Here is a 23,798-nt window from a genome sequence, read left to right on the forward strand (position 1 = left end):
AGCGCATCTTTTAGTTTCCCAGTGTTGTTGGCTTGAAAGTCACCGCTGTCACTCGTTTCCGGATATCTGCGGCGTGACATCATCCCAGACGATCTTTTCTCTGTATAGTCCTGTACAATTGCCTTTGCTCTCAACGTGACCGGAGAAACCAATCCAAGAGGGTCGTATATCGAACTTACTATCTAAAGCATACGTCATCTTTTGACAGACTTGTACTTTAATTTCACCTTGAAATTAATCGTATCATCATTTACGTTCCATAAAACGCCCAACGCTCGATCGTTTGGTAGAGATTCCCCGAGGTCAAGTTTGACGCGTTCCGTTTCCGGTATAGCATCGAGAACCTTCCTACTGTTGCTAAGCCACTTGGCAAACCGGAAGCCGCCACGTTTCATAAGGGGCTGCAACTATATAGCAAGTTAAACAGCTGCCTCTTCTGATCCTACGGACTTCAAACAGTCATCGACATAGAAATTTCTGATATCACTTCTTCATCATACATTTCAGCGTTGTCTTATGTAGTTCGTTTTAACGCATATGCCGCGCAGCTCGGCGACAGGTGAAATTGCATGTAGTATGTCTTTGGGGATTTTGTCATGTCAACACTTGGCCACCATAGAAAGCGATCAGCATCAAGGCTTGTTTACGTACGCACACCTGGTGAAATAAATCTGCTATATCTGCGATTATGACCACATTCTCTTGCCGGAAGCGTATCATCACGCCCACTAGACTATTTGATAAGTCACACCTTCCATTCTTTAATTTGGCATTAAACCATTTGTAACCATTACGTTGTGTATGACGCAGTTAGCAACTGACAGTGGTCCTATCACAAAACAATATTTGTAGCAGTCAGTACTTCTTGTAGATCCAAGACCCGTTGAAACGGACTGCGATTTCGAACAACATAAACATGGTATTTACATTAATATTCTTCTAATTTTTGTGACAATGGGTATAGTGATGTTTACATTAATATTTGCTAAATCATTAACTGTTTGTTTTGCAAATGATGATGTTTATATGCATTTTTAAGTACAACGTCTGATCGAATGTTTAACTTTTCCCTATTTTGGAAATGTCAAAACAATATTAACTTGTCAGAAATGACACAAAATAACAACAATAAACTCGCTTTAGTTATCGATGTTTTATTATTTTATCGCACGCCATGTTTACAGCTAAAGGTTAATAGTTAATATAGGGATACCGTCTAAATAATGCTCCAATCCCCCTGGAACGAAGGTGGAAGTCATCGTATCATATGTGTTTATTTGGCAGGAACTGACGTTTAATGATAATTGTACTTTTTGTTTCCAGACCTGAAACATCCAATGCGAATTTCTGTAATGCTGACTTAATTGCTTACAATTATTATCAGATACACTTTTGTACATATAACAGCGTTTAAATGAGTAAAGAATAATAAGCATCAGTCATCTTTTTATTCTATACCTTTTTTATAAGGAACGCCGAAACGTTCGTATTGTATGCAAAATATTGTTTTACTTGAATTTTAATTGTACTGGTCCAAACATTATACTTGTTGTGTCAATATGTTTTTGTATATATTGTATTATGTAAAGTATCACATAAGTTATGTTTGCTCATTTTCACAAAACACTTCGCGATTTGTTGATACGTTTGCATCTTAAACTTGTCAGCTAAATTAAGCGAGAATTGTCGTTGCATACGTTGCTTACAAAACGATTTTCAATGCGAAAATTCCGCTAGTTTGGACCTTGAAACATATTAAATCATCTGCCACGCATCAAGTAATAGTAAATGTGACGAAATGGATTGAGCGTCCAGCGCTCTGCCACCCTTAGCATTATATCATCTATACACGTATTCTGATGCGTTATTATACAATTTAATGAAACATGAGACTCATTACGTGAAACCTTATGTGCGATCGTTTACGTTTGGACCAGAAAGATTAAACCACTTAAGCCACATGCTTTTTTGCCCCTTTGTTTATAAACCTGCACTAGGTGTGTGTAAAACGCCATACACACTGTTCATCCTTTTATTTTGTTAAAGATGCTATGTTTTCGGAAGATGACCCGAAATCAGAATAAGTTGTTTAACAAATGGCAACTACAACTGTCTTTAGAAAAACAACCTTGAAATGTTCACAAAATGGTCGCAAATGTACTTTTAAATTTGAAACAGGTTTAACGAATAACAGGGATAAGACCTATACAAATAGTATTTAAGAATTCCTTAAAAAGTATATAAACCTTTGTAACATTCATTATGATATTTATCTTCTGAAGGTTTAGAAGTAAGCCTTTTATTGACTGAAAGAAGGTCCTGACACAAATAATTTATGCAAAACATAATCTGTTTTATCAACATTCTGAGAAGCAGATATGTCTGATCTTTTTAGTTTTAAAAGGAAACTAAACCAAGGCATGCAAAATTCCTTAATTAAAAAACAAAGTATAAGTTTGCCGTTAGTGGAATTTTAAACGTATTTCTTGTTTACATATTTTAGTTTTGTTCCACGCTGGTTGCTCCCGCAATTATCTTGGTGATTTTGTTTTGGTGGAGTAATGAAGCCGGTAAGACATTATCTCATTATTGAATAAAACAATAAAACAAAATTCAAATAGAAGAGCAATCATGATATTGTATGTCTCGCTCAACTATATAGTTTTGGAACTGTTTAACACTTTAACACATACAACAAGCCCTTTTCAATTCGGTGTTTGTTATGTTGCTGTCTTATATTTTAAAGAAATTGAATTTCGCACAAAGCAGACTGCGACTTGCGGTGTCAATCAGTAAAGTTTAATATATATTGTATAAGATATATTATATTAACAATTATGAGTCATTTGCGTATAAAATTTCCATTGATATGCAACTGTTTGCTATTACTTAAAATTGAAAACGTGTTTGAACATTCAGTAAATAAACCTTATATTAAAATGCCGACAATGTTCATGAAAAAAACATCAGAAATACATGTTCCTTCAACGATAAAATGAAGAAATATATTATTGAATTCTTTATTAAAGTCCCTATAACGCTCAAAATCAGCGAAAATTTCCTAAAATAAAATTAAAACCTAAACATTCAGTGTTCCTTATAGCAATAGCCACAATTTCAACGGTAGATTTGGTATGATTACATAGATTTTTGTAGATACAAAATGCTCGTTTTTATTTATTTGTGGACACAATAAATTCCATGCTAATTTCATACGAATATATCTATTCATACGACACAAGAACACTAAAATGGTACCATGTTAAAACCATTATTAAAACGAGCAATTTGTATCCACATACATCTATTTTACCAGACCACATATGGCGTTGAAATTTTGGCAATTGCCATAAAGAACAATGGTTTTTAATTATTTAGCTATATTTTACGAAATATTGTACGAATTTTTTGTTGATTTTAAGTAGTAATGTTACTTTAACAACTCAACGTGGGTATTCGCTTTTTAAATTAAGGAGCAAAAAATGACTTGTACACCATTTCGTAAGATCCTGAATCATTTTCAGTTTCGCCCAACGGCAAGTCGTACGCTTTTGCTCCAACCAATAATTAGGGTCGCGCGAAAATTGACGAACGTTATTTCGCAACTAGTAAATACAAATATACTTTGACCATTAATATTTTAACGAGTAGCTTTGCGTTGTTAGTTGGTTCGTATTTAAAACTAATCACATGCCTGGACAGAATGTCGCGTTAACACGAAATGATAAAACGATATCTGCCAAACGTGTATACTGTAGGTTCTTGATACAAACTTTAATCATGGGGACAAATTGTCGACCATTTCCAAATGAAGTACTTGTATAATACATTATTCGACCGTCTATATGAACCGTTGTTTAGACTAAAGAGGGTCCGATACGAAATGGACATATTGACAATAGTGTCCCTTAGCACATACTTTTATGTTAACAATGCATATTCGCTCTTTTCAAACAATATTGATGCATCAAGTAACAATACTATGTTGATGTGATAATTTGGAAAAAGAGTGTGTTACAAACTCTCGTTTAAAAATATCGCGTTATATCCCTGTAAACGATCATTTGCATGCTCATATCGCTACTTCATGTCCGTTATAACTATAATAACTATTTTTCTACAACTGATTTTCGCACGCATGCTAAAATGTCCCGAGGGCAACTTTTCTTTATATAGTTATAACATAAAATAGTTTAAAAACATTATATAAAAACGCGATGTTCTTATCACTTATGCACAACAGCAATTAGAATGAAATTGGGTATACGTTTTAAAAGAACATTAAAACATAAGCGTATGTTTGTGCATAAACTATCTAATTCATTCTAGGTCACGGGGAATGTATTGATATTGATTGTATGTAATACAGATATTTTGACTCATCAAATAACCCACATTTTTGTTCGTAACTCAATAACAATTATTTTCGTGAATTTCGTCTGCAACTCTGTGTTTTTAATAATTAACACAATTGTTTATTTTGAGTCTGACGACAAAGACCATATTGCTTGCTATGTAAAAGCCAATATTGGCATTCCAACTTTGCTATAACTTCGATTTTATGTTCCGTTTATATATACTGAGATTGAACGCTAAAACGTGTTAAAGTAACTAGTTTGTATAAACTCGGAATGCACTGAAACTTCAACCAAAACATGCACATTTAACGCAGGCTACACCAAACAAGAAATGGTGTGCAAAGCAAGCAAGTATATTAACTATTTGAAATGTTGACAACTATAGAAGTGTTTCGGTATAAACCGATACATAAATGTAATAACGCTGATTGTAGACATAAGTTTATGCATCGTTATAAGTAATGATTATAAGAACGTTATAAGTTGATCCTTCTCTCTCATATCGCCCAATTGGTGCAAAAAGGTCCCATGTGACATTTAAAGTTAATGGCAAATGGTACCTTTTGGCACCAATTGGGCGATATATATTAAATAAAATGGATGGCCCTGTGTGGTGTGTTTGATTCGATGTGTAAGATATTAACTATATGCATTACTTTTTAATGAGTATAACGAACGTATATGTATGGCCTTAAATAGAGGAAACGAACTTATGGGGGAATAACTATTTTCGACATAGGCATAACCTGTACATCGACCGCTGATTGCGACACGACGAACATGGTAATATGCTCTCCAAAACATGCGAATAAGTTTAACAGGCTCGTATTACCAAAAGCTTAAAATAAAACTGTTGAGGATTTAAATAAATAACAACTTTTTTTCAAAGTTTTGCTTTCTTTATATAATTAAACAAGCAATATTTTGAATAGTTTCACTTCCTTATATCTTGGTCAATTTCAAATAGTTGTGGCCCTCACATGCTGTTGTTTTATTTTCCGAATTTAAAATTTTGTTATAAAATTCCTACAATACTCGAATACATATATTCCGATATTCGTCTTCTTTTACGTATGAAATTCACATACTCACATCAGAAATGCATGCGTTCTACTTTAAGACCTTATCAAGAGTATGCATTTTTATAGTGACAAATTGCAACATTCTTTATGCGTTGGAATAAATAAAAGGCCACAAAGTAATATATATTAAAATGAAATTGCTATGGGAAGTCCTGTGTACGGACATTTGATAACTTGCCAATTCTTGTACATTCTATTTTATTATCAATACCGTAATTTGGTATGTCGTACATTAAATGTCAAGAAAGTTGGTATCCAGGACAGAACTAAAAAAAAGTACGTTTTACAAGAAACAATACATGAGAGCTGCTCTCCAGCACAGAACCGTAGATAAGGTAAGTCTGTGATACTGTACTTAAAACCCGCTTCCAGCACTAAACATGTAAATCAACGCGACAGTTTTCTAGTTTATTGTTGCAACATTGTAGAATATATTACACACCATATTTGCTACTATCGAGAACAAATTACACATAAGTCTATGGTGTTGAAACTATGATTTTGTGTATCTGCATTAGTGTCCACAATTTCATATTGAAAACAAGTTTTACATTACTTCGATTCCGTAGATGTATTTGTATTTCACGTTTAATTACGGTGTGTCATATTCTCCGTGGTCACGCGCTGACTTCAGTGATGCAAGAAGAGAGCAAACCGACGTGTATTCACCCAGCTTTACCAATATGAATATGTATATTACCGAATGACCCTACCACTTGTTCAACGTCAAACAACCGTGTGCGTAAGATAAAAAAATACTCAAAATGGTCCAAACTACGCAACATAGCATAGTATTGTATAAAATCAATGCAGTAAACGTCTATTACCTTTGACAATTTATTTTCGGCTACCTTGATCTCGCACTGTATGAATAAATTATATATGGTATTTCCATAATCCATTGAATTCAATCGTTTTGTCTAATGTGTAGACACATGATAATTCACTAAAGTTGGCAGTATCCACATTCTAGCTATGTTATTTTTATGATTTATCTTTATGCTTGAACAATATGCTGTCACAGAATACTAATCATTATTAAAAACGTACTACTGAACTTTAATGAAAACTTATTTTTGTTCCGTTAAATCAATGTTATTAGTAAATACTTTATGCTTCTTCAAGAAACGGTTTACTGTTCAATGCTGGACAGTATTTTATGCATTTTCATGCGACTTGTTACTTAACTAGCTAATTGTTATTGATAACCAGTGTTGCAGATTGAGAGAAATCTGATTTGGGAGCAACTGCATGAACTGAAACTTCTACTTCATACGGATGAGCGCGTCACAACATTTTGGAGCATTTGCATGTACTGAAACTTTTACCTCATTCGGATGAGCGCGTCACATTATTTGGAGCAATTGCATGAACTGAAACGTGTACCTCATACGGATGACAGCGTTACAACATTTCTTTAATTGCTGTCATAAGTAGAACCGAAGAACTTAAATATCAAGTATATGAACCTCGCTCTGAGAGTACGGCTTTTAATGCATGTGTGTTAAGAAGTGTCCAAGATTAACCTGTTCAGTCAACACTTTCCGCTTTTATTCCATATTCCATATGAACATAATATTTTCTTATCAAAAATCATGTTTATGCGGAAAGTGTCGTCCTGATAAGCCTGTGCGGACTGCATACTAATCTGCAATGGCACTTTACGCACATGCATTAAACCCCCTTTTCACAGGGCGATGCTCAAATATTTCCAAAGATCGCGAAGATTTTAAGATGTATATATTTAATTTTCGCAAAGTGTTACACATCTTAATATTCGATTCTTAAACCATAATAGAAGCAAATTCTTTCAAGATACTTTAGAAAACACATGATTTAGAATGCATAAGCAATACAGCTGCCTTTTAAGAGATCTGTTCTTAAGATTAAACTTATTTATCACCTCAAAGGCTCCAATCGAGATTTAATTGGAAATTAAAACAATCTGTCTGAAACATATGAAGCGTAAAATGTTCATGTTTTGAGGAAAACAAATCCTAAAATCGTTCAAATGTGGCGATAGTTAAATGGATTTGTTTATTGTCTTAATAGTAAAATATCAAAGTCATTTTCATAGTCCGGTTCAACTGGTTTGTTTATTTTCAAAACACCGCCATTCATAAGCATCTTCTGTTAAAAACGAATTATTAAGATGATGTTCTACAACTATATAATATAAACATATTGTATTATAAAAAAATATTTTGTGACCCATATGTTAGTGACTTTAATCTGGACACCATTACAAATACGTATGTTTGCCTTCGTTGTTTTTCATCTGCGGTTTTAATATAGGTGCTTTATGTAATCGTTCTTTTTTATAACGGTTCTTTTAGTAAAGGAAAAATACAACCAAAATCATTTCCGAAATCAGAATGTTACACATATACTTTATGCCAATATAAAAATTAAATGTCAAAATCGAACATGATTTGTTTAGAATAGTAGTAGCATAACAAATATACCCAAATCTGTAAAGAATAATATGTACACACTGGGAATGTTAATTGAGGTCAAAATGATTAAAAAAATCTGTTTTTGTTGTCACAATTAAAATGAGTTTGTGCATTCATTTTAAAGTTTTAAATACCGAAGCTTAAGTTAATACCTACAATTTACTAATACTTAAAATGAGTGTGTGCCATTACGGTGAATGAAATAAAACGACAGTTATGAACAACAATTAAAGATAAAAGCTTTATAACCTACATTCAGCATCCTTTCTCATTTTACTTTATTTATTTTTTATCAACATTCTTTCTACGCTATATCACCAATCCCATCGTCATACGGTCTATACTTCACAGTCAGATGCAGCGACTGCAATGAATTTGCAAAACTATTGGTAGCAGGCTAACTTATATGTTCGCTAAGTCTCCGACGAAGCAGCTTAATGTTTCTAGTTTGTACATTTCTATGTTTAACGAAAGACAAATAGTCAATGTTCTAAAAAGTAATAATAAAGAAATAAAAAAGGTTTTCATGGCAAAAAACATTCGGATTAGGGGAAACTGATTATTTCGGACGCAGTTAAAAGAAAAGAAATCATTGTACGATTAAAAGGTATGGCAAATCTGCAAAACATATTTGTATTGCCTAAGTTTTAATATTCTTTAAACATTGGTTTATTGAAGAAATGAGCCACATTATGAAGTTTAAAGGTAATATATTTTATTTTTTCTATTTAATGGCGAATACATGTTAAAAAGCAACCTTTCCAGAAAAATGTCCTAAAGATTATATTATTATTAGACTTATTTCCAATTTGTATGCATCACCGCCTAAACGCTCATATGTCGGTTCAAATGAAAAATATCAAGCAACTTCGATCGGCATGGAATTTTAAAGTCCTATGCAGCTATTATATACGGTCATGCTATGGTCTCGATGCGTTATATCTAAAATATATAAACGCACTGCATTGATTATTGTCATTCTGCTTTAAGTGTAGTGTTTGGAATTGTCAGAGGTATTGCATGGCTGAAACAACTTAGACTGTATATTAGTAATGGAAATTATACCGCGTGGAAGCTTGACTGACTAGTTCAGTTGATGTTGGTGATTGTGCAGAGTAAGCCAACTTGTATTTACTGTATTCATTAGTTCGTGTCCATCTTGATCTTCCATATGGTGCCCCAAAGGACTCGCGGTCTAGTTTTAGTATGCTGGTGCAATCAATATAAACTTAATAGGTTTTGACCTAGCAATTATTTCACAAGTATATTTAAATTGAACAGAACATTTAAATACGTCTTACCAACACATAAAAGCAGATCCCACTGCGAACTTGGTGTTCAGCAATTGTGTAGCGGGTTTGGTGTCCGCGTCGTGACCTCGATGTTCCGCGTTTTGATCGGCCTTTCCCGTGGGATAAGCGTTGTTGCAGGGATAATACGTGTTTAATCCCGAGCGTTCTAATGATCCTTCCAATCAATTTAAGTACAAGTTCTTGCAATGAAACGGATTTGGTAGTGTCTATAAAGGCCCAAGGTATTCAATGTAATTGAACGAACATAATTACGTTTAAAGGCAATCACTTACAAGACGTGTAACATATACTGATGCCACAAAGAAACCAGTTTGAATAAAGACAGAGTCGCAATTATTGTTTCCAGACTAACAATTAACTAACTATATAAAAGTTTAAACCTATTTGTGTAATCTCGTTTGCATCGAAAGCCACATGCTTATTTGAAACGCTATCGAGTCCGTTTCATGGGCTTAAAAACATTACGTGGTGTTTTGGGGGCAGATCTCAAGAACGCTCCCACAGTGGGAATCGAAGACGTTACCTCCCGGTCGCTAGGCGGATACCATTTCCAGTTCGCCACGGAGACCTAAAAATATAAAATAAATTCTTGAAAGAAAGCAAATGATGGGCCATACATTCAAAATACAGGTTGCAGATATAAGTCTTTCCTTTTTGATAATGTTCACATTAAAGTTGTCCACTTTTTTAGTAAATCACCAACCAATTAGAGTTGCCACCATAATAATATTTTGATATTTACTCTAAACGGACACAGACAGAGGGTTTAGGTTCCTCCGTTTGTAGTCACTTTCACGTTTAGGCTATCTAGCTTTGAAAGTATAAGCGAAATCTGCAAAGCAGATACGTTTGAGTTGAGTATATACAACTATTTCACTATAGAGAAAAACAGTCAATAGACCGTAATGCGTTGCAAACACAAAGTCATTCGTGTATGATAAACTAATGTCGTTAATCTATCACGGTTTTGATCAATTCAACGAGAGGTAAATTAAGCTGATTACACGAAATGCAGCACGTAGACACGTACATAAGTACAAACACGCTCGGCGTCTCCGTTTTCATTGTGCATTAAACATGCGTTTCTAGAAGTGTTAAAATCGCAATGCTAGGGGTTGCCAAAGAAAATAAAACGGGAGTAACCGTTACGATATCCATATAGTAGTGAAAGAGTAGCTTACTCATAGTTATGAGTAAATTTATTATTCTCTATTCTCAAAATACTATTAAAATCTCATCATCTTTATAACCCATATCATCATCATTATCATAATCAAACAAATAATAAAACAAAGACAAAATAGGAGTGAGTGCTTGTATTTGACAGGACTTTCAACAAATAAATGCAAAAAACAATTCTTCTGAAGCCCGTATATGTTGTATGCGCAATGGATATAGACCTCAACGGCACCGCTCAGTTGAGGAATCTCGAGACGACTGGAAACGGTGTAACATCTTTGTTCAGGTGTATAAAGAACTGAAACGATACTATTTAAATGCTGTAGGGCATGTAATTATGAATACTTCACATACACATGTGTGTCATGTGAAAAAGTGCAAATGTATTCATAACAATTAGACGTCAAGTATATATCTCAAAAAAGAGTTACTGTTTGAATAAACTGATCCCCGCCGATGCCCACAGTGCACACAGGACGCCCACAATGCCCATCAATCACGCTAACTTGCTTAAATATTATAAATTAACAAATGTGAAACATTAATTTGTTCAAAGAAGCTGCTAATATCTGCAAGATTCATCTACCACCACCAATCAAGAGAAGTGTACATGACTTCACGTACACCCCATACAATACTCAGTAGTAATAAACGATTCAGGTAAAACCGCGAGCGGGATACGCAACCCTACTGCCATTTTTGTTTTCTTATTTTTTCTTTTAATGGCAGGGGGACGTATGAATACCCATGGCTCGAGACCGGTGTCTAGGTGCCTTCATCACCTCCCGAAACCTCTAATTTTAGAGAAATCTACAAATAAGCAGCTATTATTATACTGTTAACATTAAGTATTATTTAGTAAAAAAAAATGTAATTAAAACATTATCAATTTCATTGCGCAAATTAACATAACAAACAAACATCAAAAGCATCCCGCACACACCCCGGACATCAACATAAAAACAAACAAATCACTCAAACCATAAAATCCATAAAGCACCTAAAAAGAATGTTGATAAATCATAAGTATTCCGAGAAATATATAAGTGCATATGACGAACAGCTATATTAAACCGACTTCAACATCTAACCAGTCACACCAAAATGAACATATTAAGTAATCGTACAATAAGAATGTCTTTAAAATTAAACGTTCATTTCGAAAGACAACAAAAAATAATAACACTGAAATTTAAACATACCAATATTTCAATAAATATGCTGGAGGTACTATCTCCAGGAAGTGAGAGTCTCGAAAAACATGACACCCATAACTTAAAAAACCTCATTCAAACACAATATTAAGTAAAAAATGAGTCAAAATAATCAAGAAAACATAGCTGCTTCAGACTTAAATGAAAATGCACCCATCGTCTTTCCCAGTAAAGGAATCGGTTTGTGTTAAGATCCCATCTCACATGGACTAAAAACCGAACTGAAAATATACTAAATATAGACTTTATAATTGCAAAATTATAAACATAAAAGCAATGTAACCAATTATTTAACCATACATATGTTCATTAAGGGCGGGCGGGCGGGGTTATCACCCTTTCGTTTTCTTGCTCCATAACTTTGCCTGTCAAAAACAACCCTCGAATGGCGTCTCACTAGATGTGCAAATCATATATACCCCAAAACGAAAAACTCGTGCGCTTTCGCGCTAAAACATGCACACAAAACCCGTGCATTATACGCGCTAAACCATTACCATAATCTCTCTTCTAAATAACACGTATTAAACCATACTATACCGTATTTATCAAACCGAGAATAATTTCATTTACTCATAGTTATGAGTAAATTTATTATTCTCTATTCTCAAAATACTATTAAAATCTCATCATCTTTATAACCCATATCATCATCATTATCATAATCAAACAAATAATAAAACAAAGACAAAATAGGAGTGAGTGCTTGTATTTTACAGGACTTTCGAATAAAACAAAGAGAGAATACAAATAATATAAAACATAAAATGAATACCTAAATATTCTCCACCACGTTATATACCTCTCGAACTGTGTTTTAACTGAAAAGATACAATTATAAACATTTGTAAAAGCAATAAAATTAATTCAATCAAAATAGGCACACTATGGCCTTCAACAACGGTCAACTGACCACACAAGCCAACTGGCTTATCAACATCAGGCACACTCTGGCCTTCACAAACGGTCAAATGACCACACAAGCCAAACGGCTAATCAACATCAGGCACACTCTGGCCTTCACAAACGGTCAAATGACCACACAAGCCAAACGGCTAATCAACATCAGGCACACTCTGGCCTTCACAAACGGTCAAATGACCAATCGAATAATGCACAAGAGAATTAAACAGATATAATAAAACAATATTTGCAAAATTAATGATAAACATTAAAACGGAAATAAAAAATATCATAATCATAATCCTTATAATAATAATAACATACTACATATACCATACCTTTATGTTCTCCAATACTTAATATACCATTCGTACTGTCCAGTTACTGCACTGCAAAAAATAAACTTGCAAAGATTGTTAATTCCATGTGAACATGCTTTTTAAGAAAATAAGTTCAACTCACAAAAGCCAACCGGCTTTCATACATCAGATCAACTTGCTTTAAAAAACGGTCAACTGACCATTCAAGCCAACTGGCTTACCAAATCAGGCCAAATGGCCGTAAACAAATTGGTCCAATGACCACAAGGAAACATACACACAACACAAACACAGAACTTAATACTCAAAAGCATTTCCAAACCATTTATATAATAATATATTATAGTGTCTTTAAATGTGCTACGAACAACACATCATACATTTCAAATCACACATACATTAATAATGACTTTTCACAAATCTAAATTTAGCGACACCGATATTCTGTCTTTCAAAGAATCTTTAACATATCCGTCCTTAGTGGAAACACTTTTTCATCTACCATGTCTTTGCCAAAGTCTATCCACAGTCTTATTATTGGCACTTATAGATGCTCCAACGGCACGAAAAGAATGAAGTCCATATTTAGAAGAAACATAACCCAATAGACTTAACTTCTTCTTAAAACTATCATTTATAGTACAATAACTTATATGCTTATTATTAGAAATCAATTTGAAACAGTGTTTAACATTAAACAAATAAACTGGTCTAAACACATAATCAGTAGATGAACATGCAATATCTGCAACACACAAATACTTTTCAAACAATTTCACAGGACATGTGTCTGTATTAGTTTTTGCAATCAGAACAGTATTACCCTCTCTTAAAATGTCCGTTTTTGACTTTTCAACTTTAATATCACAATGCGTATCTAAAAATACAACATCTGATCTTTTAACAGACAAAATTTCACTTATCCTAAAAAACAGCATAAAATAAGAAAAAGATTGTAACGCCTCTTAAATACCCCAAAGAACAATCGCTCTCAGAAACAAAAGTGTGATAAAATTTCTTTAATATATCTGATGTAATAGGCTCCTTTTTAACTACCGGCTTTGCAATTCTCCGAATGCACCCAAATAAAATACATCATAATAATCCTAGTAATAATAATAACATACTACATAAACCATACCTTTATGTTCTTCAATACTTAATATACTATTCGAACTGTCCAGTTACTGCATTGCAAACAATAATTTTGCAAATATTGTAAATTCTATGAGACTTTCGTTCCAAGAAAGTTCGGTAACCTGACAACACAAGCCAACAGGCTTTCACACACCATATAGACTGGCTTTAAAAACGGTCAACTGACAATACAAGCCAACTGGCTTTTAAAATCAGGCCAATTGGCCTTAAACAACTTGGTCCAATGACCACAAGAGACATGCACAAATACCAAACACATTTTACTAATGTTCTCACAATCAATACGTATGTTCTGCTCTTAAAATTAAAACTACCGACTTGACATTTGTTTTAAGGTTCAATTCACCAACACAGACAAACTTTAAGCTACTGATCGAACCCTGGCTCAAATTTCCATGGCAATAGCATAAGCTCAATTGATATACTAGAACACCGTATTAATTTTGATTTACTAATTTGAAAACAACAAAATGCTTAACACACTCAAATACAAAGCTGTAGGTACTTGGTCGGCTGTAAAACTCGTAAATTTTTGGAATTTTAACCCATCAAACAAATCTCAAAGAAAACCGGTATTGATGCAAAGTTGAATTTCTGTGACTCTAAAAGGAATACATGTACCATCTGAGAATAATCCCTGTTGCTGAACCGTTACTTGTTTTTGTTCAATTAAACGCACAACCTAGAAACTCATTCATTTTTACGTGCTAAACAATAACCATACTCACTTTCTCTTCTAAATAATATGTATAGACCAACATCATTCGGTATTTATCAAACCTAAAATAATTTCATTCACTCAAAATTCGTTAATGTAGTATTATCCATTCACAAAATACTGTCAACTATTCCTCCTCCTCATCAATAACGTTAGCATCATCATCAACATTTATAACATCATCATCAATAAAAGCATCATTATTAATCTTAACAAGTTATTTTCTAACACATAATTACACAAAAATTTTTTTTTTTTTTTTTTTTTTTTTTTTTTTTTTTTTACCTTTCGAGCTGCCCTCTTACTATAATGTTACACTATTCATTATTTATTCTTCGAACTGTCCAGCTTCTGAAAAAATAAACTTCGCAAACATGTGTAAATGCAATTTCAACATGTGTTTTGAGACATTTTAGTGAATTGACACGCAAGCAAACTGGCTTATACGCATCTGAAAAAATCTGCTTTCAACAAACTGTCAACGGACAACCCGAGCCAACCGGTTAATTTACATAAGCCAATCTGGCCCTTAATAACATACATTTAATGTTCTCCAATATATATAATATCCTTCGAACAGTACAATCTTAACATTAAATAAAAACAAAAATGTAAATGTAAACGCACGTTTTAACAAATTTGGTTAACAAACTACACGCGCTAACTGGGTTTATCCACATCTGGTCAACTGGCTTTCACCAAAACGATAAGCAAATTACACATGTTAACTGGCATTCAAAAAACGGCCAAACACCATAAAAGCAAAATGTCTTTACACATCAAGCCAACAGGCCACCAAACAAGAACAAAAACTATCACGAAAACAAAATGACTTATATTGCAAATAAATCCGGTCTACTTTTGTTATCATTACAGTACCTAATCTTTAAAAATGCATTTAACTATGACGAAACTAAATTTAACAAAACCGATAAATGCCTTTCATCTAAGTTTAAAACAACAGTCTTATTGTCAATGCTCTTTTCAAACCAAATTTATACCACAGTTTATCCAAAATATCGTAAATTAATTAGCACATATGCATGCACTATTATTGACACCAACCTTGCAGGGAAAACTTAACGTCTTAAATTATTATGAAAAATATAATAACTCTTGATGTTTTAATTCAATTTAGAGAATTTTTTTTTTTTAATTGTATACAACAATAACGTATAAACTGTTTATTCAATATCCAGTGAACGAGATGTAATATATGCACAACACAAACATGTTTCGAAAAAAGTTTACAAGACAAGTCTCTATAGCTGTTTCATAGATGAATATAATATATATTTCAGTAATGTATCGATTTTTTATGTTTCATTCTTAATTCACAATTGGAATACCTGAATAGTTTAAAGATATGTTTGCATAAATTTTCATCCGCTCATTATCATACCACGTCATATATCGCACACAACCATCTAGCTGATTTATAAGGAAAACGGCAGTTAATTGTTATTAATCGTTTGTTGAATTATACGCTTGGAACTAATACACAAACTTGTAACACATGTATTACCATATAAGGTTTTATATCTTAAAAACAATAAAAATAAAGCAAGGTGTTCGTAAAAACATGAGGGAGAGTGATCTAACTCTGCTATCAAAACAACCTGGAGTGACACACTATGTGGCCTTACCTATATATAATCCTTCCAGACCATTACATTTGCGACATCTTTTTGAACTTAAATAGTTTCATTTTTACCCAATAATCAAATCAATTGATGTATCTGAATAGTTGGAACTAAACAAAAACAACAGCACAAATAAAGATATGGAGCATGTTATTGAATATACTTATCATTAAAGTTAACAAGGAACACAACCTGTGTTAATTTCAATCGGAATGTTGTTGCCAGTGTTATTACAATAAACAGAACCAACAAGTCTGACCTTTGTTCGAAGTTCCAGCTCACCATTCCGCTTCTAGCAGAAGTTCAGTCCTCTCATCGAAAATCTCCTTCCGAATACTATGTATTTCGCAAATGAACGCCTAAACTACGTTATCACCCTTTCGTTTTCTTGCTCCATAACTTTGCCTGTCAAAAACAACCCTCGAATGGCGTCTCACTAGATGTGCAAATCATATATACCCCAAAACGAAAAACTCGTGCGCTTTCGCGCTAAAACATGCACACAAAACCCGTGCATTATACGCGCTAAACCATTACCATAATCTCTCTTCTAAATAACACGTATTAAACCATACTATACCGTATTTATCAAACCGAGAATAATTTCATTTAGTATTCGGAATGTTCCTACGTGTTGACGTGAGTAATTACGAACCGACGGACATAAAGAAGCGACGCCTGGGTACATTTGCTTTGTTTTGACCTAAACTATATATTATGTTAACACGTTTAAACAAGGAAACATCAATATATCAAAACTGGCATATCAGGTGCATCCCGATAAAATACTGAAACGGGATAGGTCACATTGCACTTACAATGCAACTTTTACTTGAAAAAAGTAATTATGGAGGATTTGCGACATGTACCGTTGATTTACGACATAGACTAGTAGTACAATTTGTTGTGACATTTTATTTCACCTTTCTTTTCAAAACCTATAAACTGCATAACGCTCATCTATGTAGCGGGTTAACTTAGTTTCGTATCCATGCAATTCAATATTATAAACAGTATAGCGTCAAAAACTTGTCTTCTCTTGATTGTATTGATCAGTTGGGTAATGTGACGTTTTCTTCAAAACTGTTGTCATTTTTACTGAGGACACATATGCGACTAGCAATGAAATCATGGAACATTTTGACACGTTCATAAAACATAAAGACCATAAAATGATGTTATTGGTTTATCACAATATAGCTATCACAATATCCGCCTGTATGTGGACATAGTAGTCTATCGGTTATCTATTTATTTCGCAAACGAGACGGTGTACGCTATTGCTTGAGATTAACTATTTTAAATGACTCCAAAAATATATTGCTTTCAACTTGAGTGCGCACCCATTGGTCAAAACATACTTTCATAACTCAGGTATTATTCCGAAACGCCTTTTATAATCGTTTTATTTAATTTAATTTATGTAGATGTTTTTTTCCATGAACAGTATTGTTGAAAAAAACATGTTCCTCCCTCGAAGAATATTGGCAATGTGACAATCAATGCAAAATTACAAATAGAAAAGTACATTTTAGCACTTATATTTTCGAAAAGTTTTTATCAAAATCAAATATCATTAAATTACGTGGTGAATACATAACCAACAGGGATGTAAGTTGGGTGAAGTCTTTTTGTTTGTTCAGTGATATCCTGGCAAATATGTGCATTTTAAGAACACTTCAAAAAGTGTAAGAAATATAAAATTAAATTAAACTGTAGTTGCAACAGCTGGAGAAAAGCCTCATTTTAGCACGTGATTTTGTATTCATGTTAAGTAACTGACTGTCTAACAAAACAAAATCAAGACAGAGAACTAAATACAGAACAAACAGAAACACGCATACCTTGTATTTACAATACTATGAGGAAGTACGTATCCTTTGAAAAGTCTTGTCGTCGTTCATAAACGGAGTAACCATTATGCCATTATAAAACTATGTATTAAAATGGACGAATTTAAGTATGCCATATGATTTGTTGGTCCACACATATTGTCATTTTCATATGTGTATGCGTTCCTTCTGCATAACACCAGTATTTTCTTAATGAGGATAGTGTATTGTAAACCTGTATGTTGTTTTCGATAATATTTAACGTTATGTAAGCACAATCATTTTCTTGCGTTATTAGGAGCCTAAGTCGGATATTGATACAACTGATACCCAGAGCGTTGTCAAGCGGCAAAACAACCAGGCTTAAATGGGGTTTAAAAAATATATATTTATACTTTTGAATTAGCAATCTGATTATATAAATAGCAATTTCCACATGGCAACACGAATCTAATTTAAGGATCAATTTATGACGCCTTATATTGTATACTACTACTGAACGGAATGACGAATATATAAACATCTAAAGCATTTTTAATACAACTTTTGGTTTAATATAATGTTACTTTCTTTATGTTTACTAATGACACAACGAATATGTCGATAATCGATCGGAAAATGAACAAAATATATGTTCAATTGATTGTGTTAAAAAATACAATAACTCGAGTACAAAATATAAACAAATTGTTGTCTTAATTTAGATTTTCTAATACAAAAATGTAACAATCACTTCGCATTTAGCATATTAAAGGAAAAGTGTTTTCTGATGAATCAAATTTGATTTAAATTTCAGTCCTGTACTTTTTGCAATACATGGCCTTCAATAGAAGGTCGCGCTAAAGTTAAGTTAAGCCATTTAAATACACAAGAGTCACGATCTAAATTGTCGATTTAAAATATTTGTATGGTAAGTTCCGGATTATCGACTATGGAAAAGTTGAGTGAATTTATAAAACATGTAATGAGTGTTTATATTTTACAACTTTATCATGCCATTTTGTATCCTTTGTTCTATGTGTAATGAATTTTGAAAGACTGCATCCGACACGAGCAGATCTATATTTGTGTTCACAATAATTGGAAAAGTGTATTTGTAATCGGAAATACAAATCAAACTGTTTCTCTTTCTTTCATTGTTAACATTTTTGTATTGCGAACTATATGCGCATGCAATAATTGATTTGTGAACTTTAAAGAAAAGAATACCGGAAACGAAAATATAAACAGTGTTTGATGATATCTATAATTATATTATATGAAATTTTACATAAAAGCAAACAAAATGGTTTTCTTATTCTATTTTCATATCATGTCAAGATATCAGCCGCGTCAGTGCATTAACATGTCTTTATCTGGGAGCAAGTCTTCACACAGTTTTTTCTAAACCCCGGTTTTGCCCGCTCCCAATCACGTCAAGTGGTGGTAGAATGCCCACGTAATATCTGATAGTCTACAAATGCTTACTTAAACTTATAGAGAGTTCGGTTATAACATAACATGTTCGAAATTAATATTATGTTTATAAACGTCCACGAAATTTTCCTGCAAAGTATTAACACTATGGTTTTTGCTCTTGCATTGTGTTGGCAAGATCACTTTAATAAAGCCAGTACACAATTTAATATACTTTATAAATCGTGACCTGTCATAGAGAAATAGCATAATGGTACAATTTTATGTTTAAATTGTAATTTTATACCAGCACGTTAGTGATGGTACATATTTCACACGCAGCTGCTTCGATCGGCTGCCACATCTTTCTATGGTATCTGAAGGTCCCCAACATTTCTGAGTAATATGGACCATGTGTACCGCAGACAATACCGCATTTAAAAAAGCACACTAATTAACGCTAAAAAAAAGATAACTATTCGCTAAATGGTATAACAACTGCGATCGCATTAACAGTTATATCTCTTACAATACTAAATTATTCATTCGAAAATGTTTAGTCTACTTCAACCCCAACGCGAAAATGAACGATACCTTTCTAACTCTCTAGCTCTCGAATAGCAATACAACCATGACAGTAAACAATTTATAAGACTACTTCAAGAGCAATTATAATGACACAGCAAAACAACGTCAATAACAAACCAACTCATGAAACAGCACGCAACAGTGCGAACAAAATAAAACAATACGAGCAACAACGCGATGGCCATCACACACACTCAGTATTCCAAGGAACCACAAGAACAACAGCAACCGCTGCATGAACACATATCATTTGTGTTGTGTCTTTTTCTTCTGCTTCTTTTATTTATTCTATTACTACCATAACTGCTGCTGTTACTGCTACTGGTTCTACTACTACTACCACGTCTACTCCTATTAGTATTACTACTGCTTCTACTACTACTTCTACTACTTCTACTTTACTTCTCCTCCTCCTCCTCCTCCTTCTACTACTACTACCACTACTACTACTACGACTATTACTACTTCTACTACTTCTACTACTACTACTACTACTACTACTACTACTACTACTACTACTACTACTACTACTACTACTACTACTACTATTACTACTACTACTACTACTACTACTACTACTACTACTACTACTACCACCACCACCACCACCACTACTACTACTACTACTACTACTACTACTACTACTACTACTACTACTACTACTACTACTACTACTGCTACTACTACTGCTACTACTACTTCTTCTACTACTACTGCTACTACTACTACTACAACTACTACTACTGCTACTACTACTACTATTACTACTTCTACTACTACTACTACTAATACTACTACTACTGCTACAACTACTACTACTACTACTACTATTACTACTACTACTACTACGACTACTACTACTACTACTACTACTTTTACTACTACTTCTACTACTACTAATACTACTACTACTACTACTACTTCTTCTACTACTACTACTACTACTACTACTACTACTACTACTACTACTACTACTACTACTTATAATAATAAAAATACTTATACTACTAATACTAATACTACTAATACTAATACTACTATATTACTTCTATTGTTACTTCTACTACTATTACACAGAATTTACTTACAACTTGTTAATTTGTGAGTTAACTTGTGAGGAAAGTTTTGTTAATTGGAAGCAGTATGTATGTTGCAATTAGAATATGAGACAGCTTGACAAAATGCTATGCTAAAAAAACTTTAAAGTCACTCCAGTGCTCTTGAAAGAAGAGGCGGTATGCTATTACAGAAGAGATAACACAACTCAATTAATTACACTATACATGGACGGCTAAATACTGGACAGAGTACTGCACTGAAAACAAACACATTTACTACAAACACGTTGGCAGTATATATAACGCCCCGTGATCACCACGATACGTTTAATGAGGTTGAAGACGACATTCAAGCAGAAACGTTCCACGGCATGTTATATGTGTAGCATCTATTTTTTCGAAATAAACAACGAGCTTAGCTGTGGTCATATTACATCTATTTCATACAATTGTGTCAGCTAAAAGATCGCGGTTAATGAAATGCTGCAAATATAATATACCGCTAACCATTGACATGGAAATCCAATAAATCGTTGAGGTAAGCTTTGCTTTTGTAATACGAAACAATTGTTAATTATGCTGCAAACCATAAATCTAATTTTAGAATGCAAAATATGTGGTTCAACGATAAATTGGTCGGCCGGTATGAACCAATTGTTGACAAACATGAACTTTACTGTTGTGTTTGATGAACCGAAAAGTATTTGATTTACAACTAATTTTATAAAATTGCAGTAGGTAGTTAGAATTTTTTCAGCTAGTCATTGAGCATTCAGTTTTGTATTCTTAACGTGACATGGTTAAACAGTTCAACATTCTAAATCGATAATATTTACTACGTTTGGTTAAAACAGTCCCTTGTGGAAATGTGCATAAACTGATAAAAAATTGATGCCAAAGGGATATTTGTTTTACAACAGTTTAAATGGAGTGTGTTAAATAAAATCGCGTTTTTTCATACATTTCACAATGCTATGATAATTATTTGTACCTTCCCAAAATAATGTGAAGGTTACTGTTTTAATGACATTTTTCACAAATACGAAATCTTTGAACACATCCCTATTAAAAGCTGCCTTCGTGAGTAATGTTTCGTATCATGAAAACTGCAATATCGTTACGTCTTGCTGATCTGGTATGCAAACCATACATGATTCAACTTTGTGGGTATCATGATTCACCATCGCGGATGTGGTTTGTTTGCGTAAACAACATAGCCATTTCGTGATTTATAGCCATCTGCCACATATCTATATAAAGTGACTGCATGTACACGTAATTACATTCGAAAAAATGAACACTACACTAAAAGCTTTGTCATATTATTTTTTTATCAACAAGTTGAATGTAAAGTCGAATTTTTCCATTAATACGATTCTTTTAAGAAACCCTGGCGGATATGTTACTCGGGGACATTGGCTACAATAATTGTCGGTGCACAAACTTTTCCACTGGCATACCTTTACAGAAATTTGTAAATAAAGTGCTAAATATGGGACAAATCCCTGCATCGTCGACTTTAAATAGCCATATTTCAATAAATCCTGAATAATAATAACCAGGATTTTTCTAACATACATGGTAATACCTCCTTTGCATACACCAAAATATGTTTTAATTCAAAAATGCCTTTAAACAATTATAGAACTGGATTTACTTACCCTACCGAAATTCATCGAAATATATCGGCAACTTTTCCTAGCACATCCAACTTTTAACAGCATATCGGGTTTCCGGGGGTGATACATTCTTCTTAGATATTTTATTGTTAAGGAATTATTTGTTTATTTGAAAAATCGCCAAAATACTTTTGCTTCAAATTTTCTTCAATTTTTAAGATCAACATTTTCTGCTTTAAGCAACAGGCTTTCTTCTTGGGGATAAATTAATTATAATACCTCTTACTTGTACATAAACGTTATCTGCTGATAACTAGTTTGCTTGAGTTAAAAACACGTAAAGTGTCATGGTACAAAGTGTGTGCATACTTAACTTCGTGATCGAACTAGTCTGCATTCTTTATACAGCTATTTACATGGAAACTCAGATTAGTTTTAGGAAACACATGTTTAGGAAAATAAAACGGTTCAGCAACAATGAGAACGGCTTCAGTAAATCTATTTAACATTTCATTAATTGACGTGCTACATGAGTCATCAATATAGTCTACAATATAATTAAATTCAGGTAGCATGTACATAAGATGATGCGTTATTACAAAATAATGAAAATTCTAAAGGGGCATGGTCACTAAATACGTCAAATTATGTACGGTAAAATAGGATATACGTATGATCTATACTTGAGTATTCACGCCCCGTTATGGCAAAAAGTGTCGTCCCTAATAAGCCTGTGCGGACTACCCAGACTTATCTAGGACGACACTTAACGCACATGTATTTACCTTTATTTTCCCAACACAAGGCTCCTATTAGCAAGAGCACATCTGTCGTACCGATGCGCAAACATTGAAAGGTGTGACAAACATTGATGTTTGGTAGTTCTCGTTCTGTTTCATAAAGTTAAATATAAGAAAATGCAAGAGCAACACACTTTTAATAGAATAAACTACAAATAAAAA

At 33.3% G+C, this 23,798-nt stretch overlaps 1 long non-coding RNA gene across 1 annotated transcript; it reads right to left on the reverse strand.

Moving 5' to 3' along the window:
• Positions 1-10,510: 10,510 nt before the first annotated feature.
• Positions 10,511-12,832, reverse strand: LOC127871336 (uncharacterized). Its single transcript, XR_008045288.1, has 2 exons — positions 12,378-12,832; positions 10,511-11,823 (listed from the first exon to the last, which is right to left on the reverse strand). It is a non-coding gene; the product is annotated as an uncharacterized LOC127871336 (long non-coding RNA).
• Positions 12,833-23,798: the final 10,966 nt, after the last annotated feature.

Source organism: Dreissena polymorpha, chromosome 3, assembly GCF_020536995.1.
Source record: "Dreissena polymorpha isolate Duluth1 chromosome 3, UMN_Dpol_1.0, whole genome shotgun sequence".
Taxonomy (NCBI): domain Eukaryota; kingdom Metazoa; phylum Mollusca; class Bivalvia; order Myida; family Dreissenidae; genus Dreissena; species Dreissena polymorpha.